Source organism: Drosophila mojavensis, unplaced genomic scaffold, assembly GCF_018153725.1.
Source record: "Drosophila mojavensis isolate 15081-1352.22 unplaced genomic scaffold, ASM1815372v1 contig_55, whole genome shotgun sequence".
In the NCBI taxonomy this organism is placed as follows: domain Eukaryota; kingdom Metazoa; phylum Arthropoda; class Insecta; order Diptera; family Drosophilidae; genus Drosophila; species Drosophila mojavensis.
In genome coordinates, this window is record NW_025318879.1 from 50,001 (window position 1) to 60,000 (window position 10,000).

General features: G+C 32.9%; 1 non-coding gene across 1 annotated transcript in view; it reads right to left on the reverse strand.

The window, feature by feature from the left end:
- Positions 1 to 6,471: 6,471 nt before the first annotated feature.
- The window catches only part of LOC122757374, a 3,969-nt gene continuing 440 nt past the window's right edge, over positions 6,472 to 10,000 (reverse strand). The window contains exon 1 of the ribosomal RNA XR_006357400.1: positions 6,472 to 10,000. This exon is cut by the window's right edge and continues 440 nt beyond it. This is a non-coding gene — a ribosomal RNA (large subunit ribosomal RNA).

Genomic DNA, 10,000 nt, shown 5'->3' on the forward strand with positions numbered 1-10,000 from the left:
ATATGACAATAAAATCAAGTAATAAACATCCGAAAAATGCTCGTTACATGATTTCTAAAATTTTTTTCCGAAGTAGAACCCCAACAAACATTTAAGTATTGGCAGCCCTTACAACGGACACATGTAAAAGAATTAACGATAAATGGAAACCAATTAATGTATACATTTGATTACTAAATGAATCGAATGTACCTCGGCAAAATTTCACATTTATCTATTTGAATATCGCAAGCCAAGTACACAAAGGTAACAAATAACGATATAATAAACCCATTAAATGAGTATATGACAATTAAATTTCTTATTATATGTTTCCAACATATAATGTGATGAGCAACCACTGCTCATCATGTATAGGTTTTTGGACACAATCTCTTTATATACGCCATTTTTTCCAAAGGGAACCACTCACCCATATATTGTCATGTATTACACATAATACAATCACTTAACTTCATTATTCTTTATTATATTATATTAATAACCTATGCTGGCAAGGCAACACTCCACATTCATATGAATTTTTCATTTTTAATTTTCTCTCATATGAACTTGCCTTGCGCAACACCACTCCATATATAGGTTTCTGGACACAATCTCTTTATATACACCATTTTTTCCAAAGGGAACCACTCACCCATATATTGTCATGTATTACATATAATACAATCACTTAACTTCATTATTCTTTATTATATTATATTAATAACCTATGCTGGCAAGGCAACACTCCACATTCACATGAATTTTTCATTTTTAATTTTCTCTCATATGAACTTGCCTTGCGCAACACCACTCCCCTATATAGGTTTCTGGACACAATCTCTTTATATACGCCATTTTTTCCAAAGGGAACCACTCACCCATATATTGTCATGTATTACATATAATACAATCACTTAACTTCATTATTCTTTATTATATTATATTAATAACCTATGCTGGCAAGGCAACACTCCACATTCACATGAATTTTTCATTTTTAATTTTCTCTCATATGAACTTGCCTTGCGCAACACCACTCCCCTATATAGGTTTTTGGACACAACTTGTTTATATACGCCATTTTTCACATGGGGCACCACAGACCTTTGCATTTTCATGTATTATTTTAATGATACAATCACTTAATTTCATTATTCTTTATTTATAATTATATTACATTAATATTCTATGCCTTTCAGAACATCTTAGTTACATATTTTATATTTATATGCTGGAACCGAGGTTCTCTCTATATATTATAAGTGGAACCTCAGTCACATATTTTATATTTATATAGGTGGAACCGAGGTTCTCTCTATATATTATACGTGGAACCACAGTCACATATTTTATATTTATATGCTGGAACCGAGGTTCTCTCTATATATTATTTATAAGTGGAACCTCAGTCACATATTTTATATTTATATAGGTGGAACCGAGGTTCTCTCTATATATTATAAGTGGAACCTCGGTCACATATTTTATATTTATATAGGTGGAACCGAGGTTCTCTCTATATATTATTATAAGTGGAACCTCAGTCACATATTTTATATTTAATTTATATAGGTGGAACCGAGGTTCTCTCTATATATTATTATAAGTGGAACCTCAGTCACATATTTTATATTTATATAGGTGGAACCGAAATTCTCTCTATATATATAATATACAATCATTTAATTTCATTATTCTTTATTATATCATATTAATAACCTATGCTGGCAAGGCAACACTCCACATTCATATGAATTTTTCATTTTTAATTTTCTCTCATATGAACTTGCCTTGCGCAACACCACTCCCCTATATAGGTTTCTGGACACAATCTCTTTATATACGCCATTTTTTCCAAAGGGAACCACTCACCCATATATTGTCATGTATTACATATAATACAATCACTTAACTTCATTATTCTTTATTATATTATATTAATAACCTATGCTGGCAAGGCAACACTCCACATTCATATGAATTTTTCATTTTTAATTTTCTCTCATATGAACTTGCCTTGCGCAACACCACTCCCTATATAGGTTTCTGGACACAATCTCTTTATATACACCATTTTTTCCAAAGGGAATCCCCACATATATTGTCATGTATTACATATAATACAATCACTTAACTTCATTATTCTTTATTATATTATATTAATAACCTATGCTGGCAAGGCAACACTCCACATTCACATGAATTTTTCATTTTATTTTTAATTTTCTCTCATATGAACTTGCCTTGCGCAACACCCCCCCCTTTTTTTTTTTTTTACAATCTCTTTATATACGCCATTTTTTCCAAAGGGAACCACCCCCCCATATTTTATAAATTATTAAAAAAAAAAAAAAAAATTTATTTTTTTTTTTTTTTTTTTTTTTTAAAAATAATAACCTATGCTGGCAAGGCAACACTCCACATTCATATGAATTTTTCATTTTTAATTTTCTCTCTTTAAAATTTTCCTTTCCAAAAAAACCCCCCTATAGGTTTTTGGACACAACTTGTTTATATACGCCATTTTTCACATGGGGCACCACAGACCTTTGCATTTTCATGTATTATTTTAATGATACAATCACTTAATTTCATTATTCTTTATTTATAATTATATTACATTAATATTCTATGCCTTTCAGAACATCTTAGTTACATATTTTATATTTATATGCTGGAACCGAGGTTCTCTCTATATATTATAAGTGGAACCTCAGTCACATATTTTATATTTATATAGGTGGAACCGAGGTTCTCTCTATATATTATACGTGGAACCACAGTCACATATTTTATATTTATATGCTGGAACCGAGGTTCTCTCTATATATTATTTATAAGTGGAACCTCAGTCACATATTTTATATTTATATAGGTGGAACCGAGGTTCTCTCTATATATTATAAGTGGAACCTCGGTCACATATTTTATATTTATATAGGTGGAACCGAGGTTCTCTCTATATATTATTATAAGTGGAACCTCAGTCACATATTTTATATTTAATTTATATAGGTGGAACCGAGGTTCTCTCTATATATTATTATAAGTGGAACCTCAGTCACATATTTTATATTTATATAGGTGGAACCGAAATTCTCTCTATATATATAATATACAATCATTTAATTTCATTATTCTTTATTATATCATATTAATAACCTATGCTGGCAAGGCAACACTCCACATTCATATGAATTTTTCATTTTTAATTTTCTCTCATATGAACTTGCCTTGCGCAACACCACTCCCCTATATAGGTTTCTGGACACAATCTCTTTATATACGCCATTTTTTCCAAAGGGAACCACTCACCCATATATTGTCATGTATTACATATAATACAATCACTTAACTTCATTATTCTTTATTATATTATATTAATAACCTATGCTGGCAAGGCAACACTCCACATTCATATGAATTTTTCATTTTTAATTTTCTCTCATATGAACTTGCCTTGCGCAACACCACTCCCCTATATAGGTTTTTGGACACAACTTGTTTATATACGCCATTTTTCACATGGGGCACCACAGACCCTTTGCATTTTCATGTATTATTTTAATGATACAATCACTTAATTTCATTATTCTTTATTTATAATTATATTACATTAATATTCTATGCCTTTCAGAACATCTTAGTTACATATTTTATATTTATATGCTGGAACCGAGGTTCTCTCTATATATTATAAGTGGAACCTCAGTCACATATTTTATATTTATATAGGTGGAACCGAGGTTCTCTCTATATATTATACGTGGAACCACAGTCACATATTTTATATTTATATGCTGGAACCGAGGTTCTCTCTATATATTATTTATAAGTGGAACCTCAGTCACATATTTTATATTTATATAGGTGGAACCGAGGTTCTCTCTATATATTATAAGTGGAACCTCGGTCACATATTTTATATTTATATAGGTGGAACCGAGGTTCTCTCTATATATTATTATAAGTGGAACCTCAGTCACATATTTTATATTTAATTTATATAGGTGGAACCGAGGTTCTCTCTATATATTATTATAAGTGGAACCTCAGTCACATATTTTATATTTATATAGGTGGAACCGAAATTCTCTCTATATATATAATATACAATCATTTAATTTCATTATTCTTTATTATATCATATTAATAACCTATGCTGGCAAGGCAACACTCCACATTCATATGAATTTTTCATTTTTAATTTTCTCTCATATGAACTTGCCTTGCGCAACACCACTCCCCTATATAGGTTTCTGGACACAATCTCTTTATATACGCCATTTTTTCCAAAGGGAACCACTCACCCATATATTGTCATGTATTACATATAATACAATCACTTAACTTCATTATTCTTTATTATATTATATTAATAACCTATGCTGGCAAGGCAACACTCCACATTCATATGAATTTTTCATTTTTAATTTTCTCTCATATGAACTTGCCTTGCGCAACACCACTCCCCTATATAGGTTTTTGGACACAACTTGTTTATATACGCCATTTTTCACAAGGGGAACCACAGACCTTTGCATTTTCATGTATTATTTCAATAATGCAATCCATTTAACTTCATTATTCTTTATTATATTATTATAATAATCTATGCTGGCAAGCCAACACTCCACATTCATATGAATTTTTCATTTTTAAATTTCTCTCATATATGAACTTGCCTTGCGCAACACCACTTACCCTATATAGGTTTTTTGACACAACGACTTTATAAACGCCATTTTTCGCACTGGGCACCACCAATTTCTTTATTCTTTTTTTATGTAGACTGGCTGACTATATTTATGTATTTATTTACTGCTATATTATATATTATTGTATGATATAGTAAATTTGTTGACGACGCCTACTACTGTGTGTAGATCTCAAATGTGAGTGTTAACATTGGATGTGAAGTGAAATACAAAAGTAGTTTGATTAATTTTGTGTAAAAATTTGTTGACGTCGCCTACACTGTGTGTAGATGTCAAATGTGAGTGTTAACATTGGATGTGAAGTGAAATACAAAAGTAGTTTGATTAATTTTGTGTAAATTTGTCGACGACGCCTACACTATATGTTGTGTAGATCTCAAATGTGAGTGTACATATATTATAATAAGTAAGTTTTCTTCATCAATATCGAGTTCTCATACTTAATGTTTTCTGACTTGTAGATTTCTTCTATCAATTCCAAGTGTTCTCTCTCTTTACATATTATATGTAAAATGGAACCTTGATTCCACATTGTATTTCTCATATCTTATATGATATGACTTCTCTCTTATAATAAGTTCTCTTCATCAATATCGAGTTCTCATACTTAATGTTTTCTGACTTGTAAATTTCTTCCATCAATTCCAATCTCTCTCTTTATATATTACATTTAAAATGGAACCTTGATTCCATATTGTATTATTTTTCATATCTTATATGATATGACTTCTCTCCATCAATGTCAAGTACTTATATTATAATAAGTTCTCTTCATCAATATCGAGTTCTCATACTTAATGTTTTCTGACTTGTAAATTTCTTCCATCAATTCCAATCTCTCTCTTTATATATTACATTTAAAATGGAACCTTGATTCCATATTGTATTTTTCATATCTTATATGATATGACTTCTCTCCTTCAATGTCAAGTACTTATATTATAATAAGTTCTCTTCATCAATATCGAGTTCTCATACTAAATGTTTTCTGACTTGTAAATTTCTTCCATCAATTCCAAATGTTCTCTCTCTTTACATATTATATGTAAAATGGAACCTTGATTCCAATATTGTATTATTTTTCATATCTTATATGATATGACTTCTCTCCATCAATGTCAAGTACTTATATTATAATAAGTTCTCTTCATCAATATCGAGTTCTCATACTTAATGTTTTCTGACTTGTAAATTTCTTCCATCAATTCCAAATGTTCTCTCTCTTTACATATTATATGTAAAATGGAACCTTGATTCCATATTGTATTATTTTTCATATCTTATATGATATGAGTTCTCTCCATCAATGTCAAGCACTTATATTATAATAAGTTCTCTTCATCAATATCGAGTTCTCATATTTAATGTTTTCTGACTTGTAAATTTCTTCCATCAATTCCAAATGTTCTCTCTCTTTACATATTATATGTAAAATGGAATCTTGATTCCATATTGTATTATTTTTCATATCTTATATGATATGAGTTCTCTCCATCAATGTCAAGTACTTATATTATAATAAGTTCTCTTCATCGATTTTGAGTTCTCATATATATATATATATATATATATATATATATCAATCAATTTCACGGTCTTATATATATATATAAATGAAGCCTTCCATTTCATTTATATTTTTTTATATCTTTATATCTTTGTATCTTTGTATATCATCTTTGTATCTTTCGTTCGTAAGCTCTGTTTTATTTGTTCTGCTTTATTCCGTATACACAATTATATGCATACATAATATTATGGATATTTTTCGAATCATATCAAGCAAAGGATAAGCTTCAGTGGATCGCAGTATGGCAGCTGCTCAACCACTTACAACACCTTGCCTGTTACAAAAGTCGTTTACAATTGATTCCAGGCTTTGTCATTGTATTAAATAATGTTTTAAAATATAACTAGCGCGGCATCAGGTGATCGAAGATCCTCCCAATTTACTATGTTATATATAACATTGGCATCACATCCATTGTCGTCTATAAAATGAATTATAAACTTTTAATGGTTTAGAAGCCATACAATGCAAATTGCCCCTTATTTATCATTGCAGTCCAGCACGGATACGACCTTAGAGGCGTTCAGGCATAATCCAACGGACGTAGCGTCATACCACTGTTCGCTCGAACAAGTATTGTGCCATTGGTCCGTACCTGCGGTTCCTCTCGTACTACGCAGGAATGCTGTCGCAACAACGTTTTGTCATTAGTAGGGTAAAACTAACCTGTCTCACGACGGTCTAAACCCAGCTCACGTTCCCTTGCATGGGTGAACAATCCAACGCTTGGTGAATTTTGCTTCACAATGATAGGAAGAGCCGACATCGAAGGATCAAAAAGCGACGTCGCTATGAACGCTTGGCCGCCACAAGCCAGTTATCCCTATGGTAACTTTTCTGACACCTCTTGTTAAAAACTCTTTAAACCAAAAGGATCGATAGGCCGAGCTTTTGCTGTCCCTGTGTGTACTGAACACCGAGATCAAGTCAGCATTTGCCCTTTTGCTCTATGTGTGGTTTCTGTCCGCACTGAGCTGGCCTTGGGACACCTCCGTTATTATTTGAGAGATGTACCGCCCCAGTCAAACTCCCTACCTGGCAATGTCCTTGAATTGGATCATACCTGAGTAATTGGAGTTATACCAAATTATTAAATCAAAAACACATTGCTGCATTTTCTCATTAAAGAATTTGTTTGCGATTATATAACAAACTCGTGATACTTTGATCAAGAAGCTTGCATCAAAACCCAATACCATAAGACATAATTAATATATCCGTATAATGGCTAGGAAATGATACACGTTCCACTTAATCAAGTAAGTAAGGAAACAATAAGAGTAGTGGTATTTCATTGGCGATATCAAACCGAAGCCTAATATCTCCCACTTATTCTACACCTCTTATGTCTCCTTACACTGCCAGATTAGAGTCAAGCTCAAAAGGGTCTTCTTTCCCCGCTAATTATTCCAAGCCCGTTCCCTTGGCTGTGGTTTCGCTAGATAGTAGATAGGGACAGTAGGAATCTCGTTAATCCATTCATGCGCGTCACTAATTAGATGACGAGGCATTTGGCTACCTTAAGAGAGTCATAGTTACTCCCGCCGTTGACCCGCGCTTACTTGAATTTCTTCACTTTGACATTCAGAGCACTGGGCAGAAATCACATTGTGTCAACACCCGCTAGGGCCATCACAATGCTTTGTTTTAATTAGACAGTCGGATTCCCCAAGTCCGTGCCAGTTCTGAATTGATTGTTAATTGATAATCGTTATAATTTAAAAGAACTAATCGGTTGCCCGGCTAGTATTCTTAAAAATTTTAGCAAGAAAGTTCCACAATTGGCTACGTAACTAAACTATCCGGGGAACAAGAAACTACCATAAAATGATAGATCTCTATTTACCCAGAACGAGCACATAAACCATGTTATTGTTTCCCAATCAAGCCCGACTATCTCAATCTTCAGAGCCAATCCTTATCCCGAAGTTACGGATCTAATTTGCCGACTTCCCTTACCTACATTATTCTATCGACTAGAGACTCTTCACCTTGGAGACCAGCTGCGGATATTGGTACGGCCTGTTGAGAAGTTTGCGTATCCCCACCATAAATTTTCAAGGTCCGAGGAGAAAATATCGACACAACAGTATATGTCATGCTCTTCTAGCCCATCTACCATATCTCTCTGCGAAAGACTTCCATGGTAGTACGGCTATAAAACAGAAAAGAAAACTCTTCCGATATCTCTCGACGGCTTCTTTATGGTCGTTCCTGTTGCCAGGATGAGCACGAGGCCCATATTTAATAACAAACGGATACTCAACAGGTTACGGAATTGGAACCGTATTCCCTTTCGTTCAAAATTATTCAAGTGTATAAAAATCGATAATTAGGCACATTTTTGTTTATTTATTTTGATTTTTCTTTACTTGAAAATTTTCGGCTTTCGCCTTGAACTTAGGACCGACTAACTCGTGATCAACCACTGTTCACACGAAACCCTTCTCCACTTCAGTCCTCCAAGGTCTCATTCGATTATTTGCTACTACCACCAAGATCTGTACCAATAGCGGCTCCATGCAGGCTTACGCCAAACACTTCTATGCACACTATTGTACCTTCCTACTCACTAAAGTTTCAAAATTTATATTACAAGTAATATAAATCATCTACTTTAGCGGTAATGTATAGGTATACAACTTAAGCGCCATCCATTTTAAGGGCTAGTTGCTTCGGCAGGTGAGTTGTTACACACTCCTTAGCGGATTTCGACTTCCATGATCACCGTCCTGCTGTTTTAAGCAACCAACGCCTTTCATGGTTTCTGTATGAGTTGTTAATTTGGGCACCGTAACATTACGTTTGGTTCATCCCACAGCGCCAGTTCTGCTTACCAAAAGTGGCCCACTGGGCACATTATATCATAACCTTAAACTTCATATCAAGAAAGTTAAGGTTCTTACCCATTTAAAGTTTGAGAATAGGTTAAGATCGTTTCGACCCTAAGGCCTCTAATCATTCGCTTTACCAGATAAGATTATTTTATATAATATTTAAATGCACCAGCTATCCTGAGGGAAACTTCGGAAGGAACCAGCTACTAGATGGTTCGATTGGTCTTTCGCCCCTATACTCAATTCTGACAATCGATTTGCACGTCAGAACTGTTTCGGTCTTCCATCAGGGTTTCCCCTGACTTCAACCTGATCAAGTATAGTTCACCATCTTTCGGGTCACAGCATATATGCTCAAGGTACGTTCTAGTTAGAGGTATAAATAATATAAATACCATTATACATAACTATATAGAACGCCCCGGGATTGTGTTAATCAACTATAAATAGTTAAAAAACTAATCCCATTAATAGTCAAGTTAATTACGCTATTAGGTTTATATCCCAATAACTTGCACATATGTTAGACTCCTTGGTCCGTGTTTCAAGACGGGTCCCGAAGGTATCCTGAATCTTACGCATTGTTAATCATACAAGTGCATATAATAAACACAAAAATCAATGATAATCATGCCATTATATAATTCCGAAAAATTAACGCACTGTATTTATATAAATCTATCAGCACTTTATCAAATTTACAGCTTTTATTTCATGTTAAAACGCAAGCATTTTAATTGAAATAAACTATATGCCATAATTTTATGATAAATTAATATGCTAATAGATTACAATGTCCTTATATGGAAAAAATGCACACTATTATTATAATATTGTTTAAATATTACAATTCTAATGATGAATTTTCCATAACGGATATTCAGGTTCAT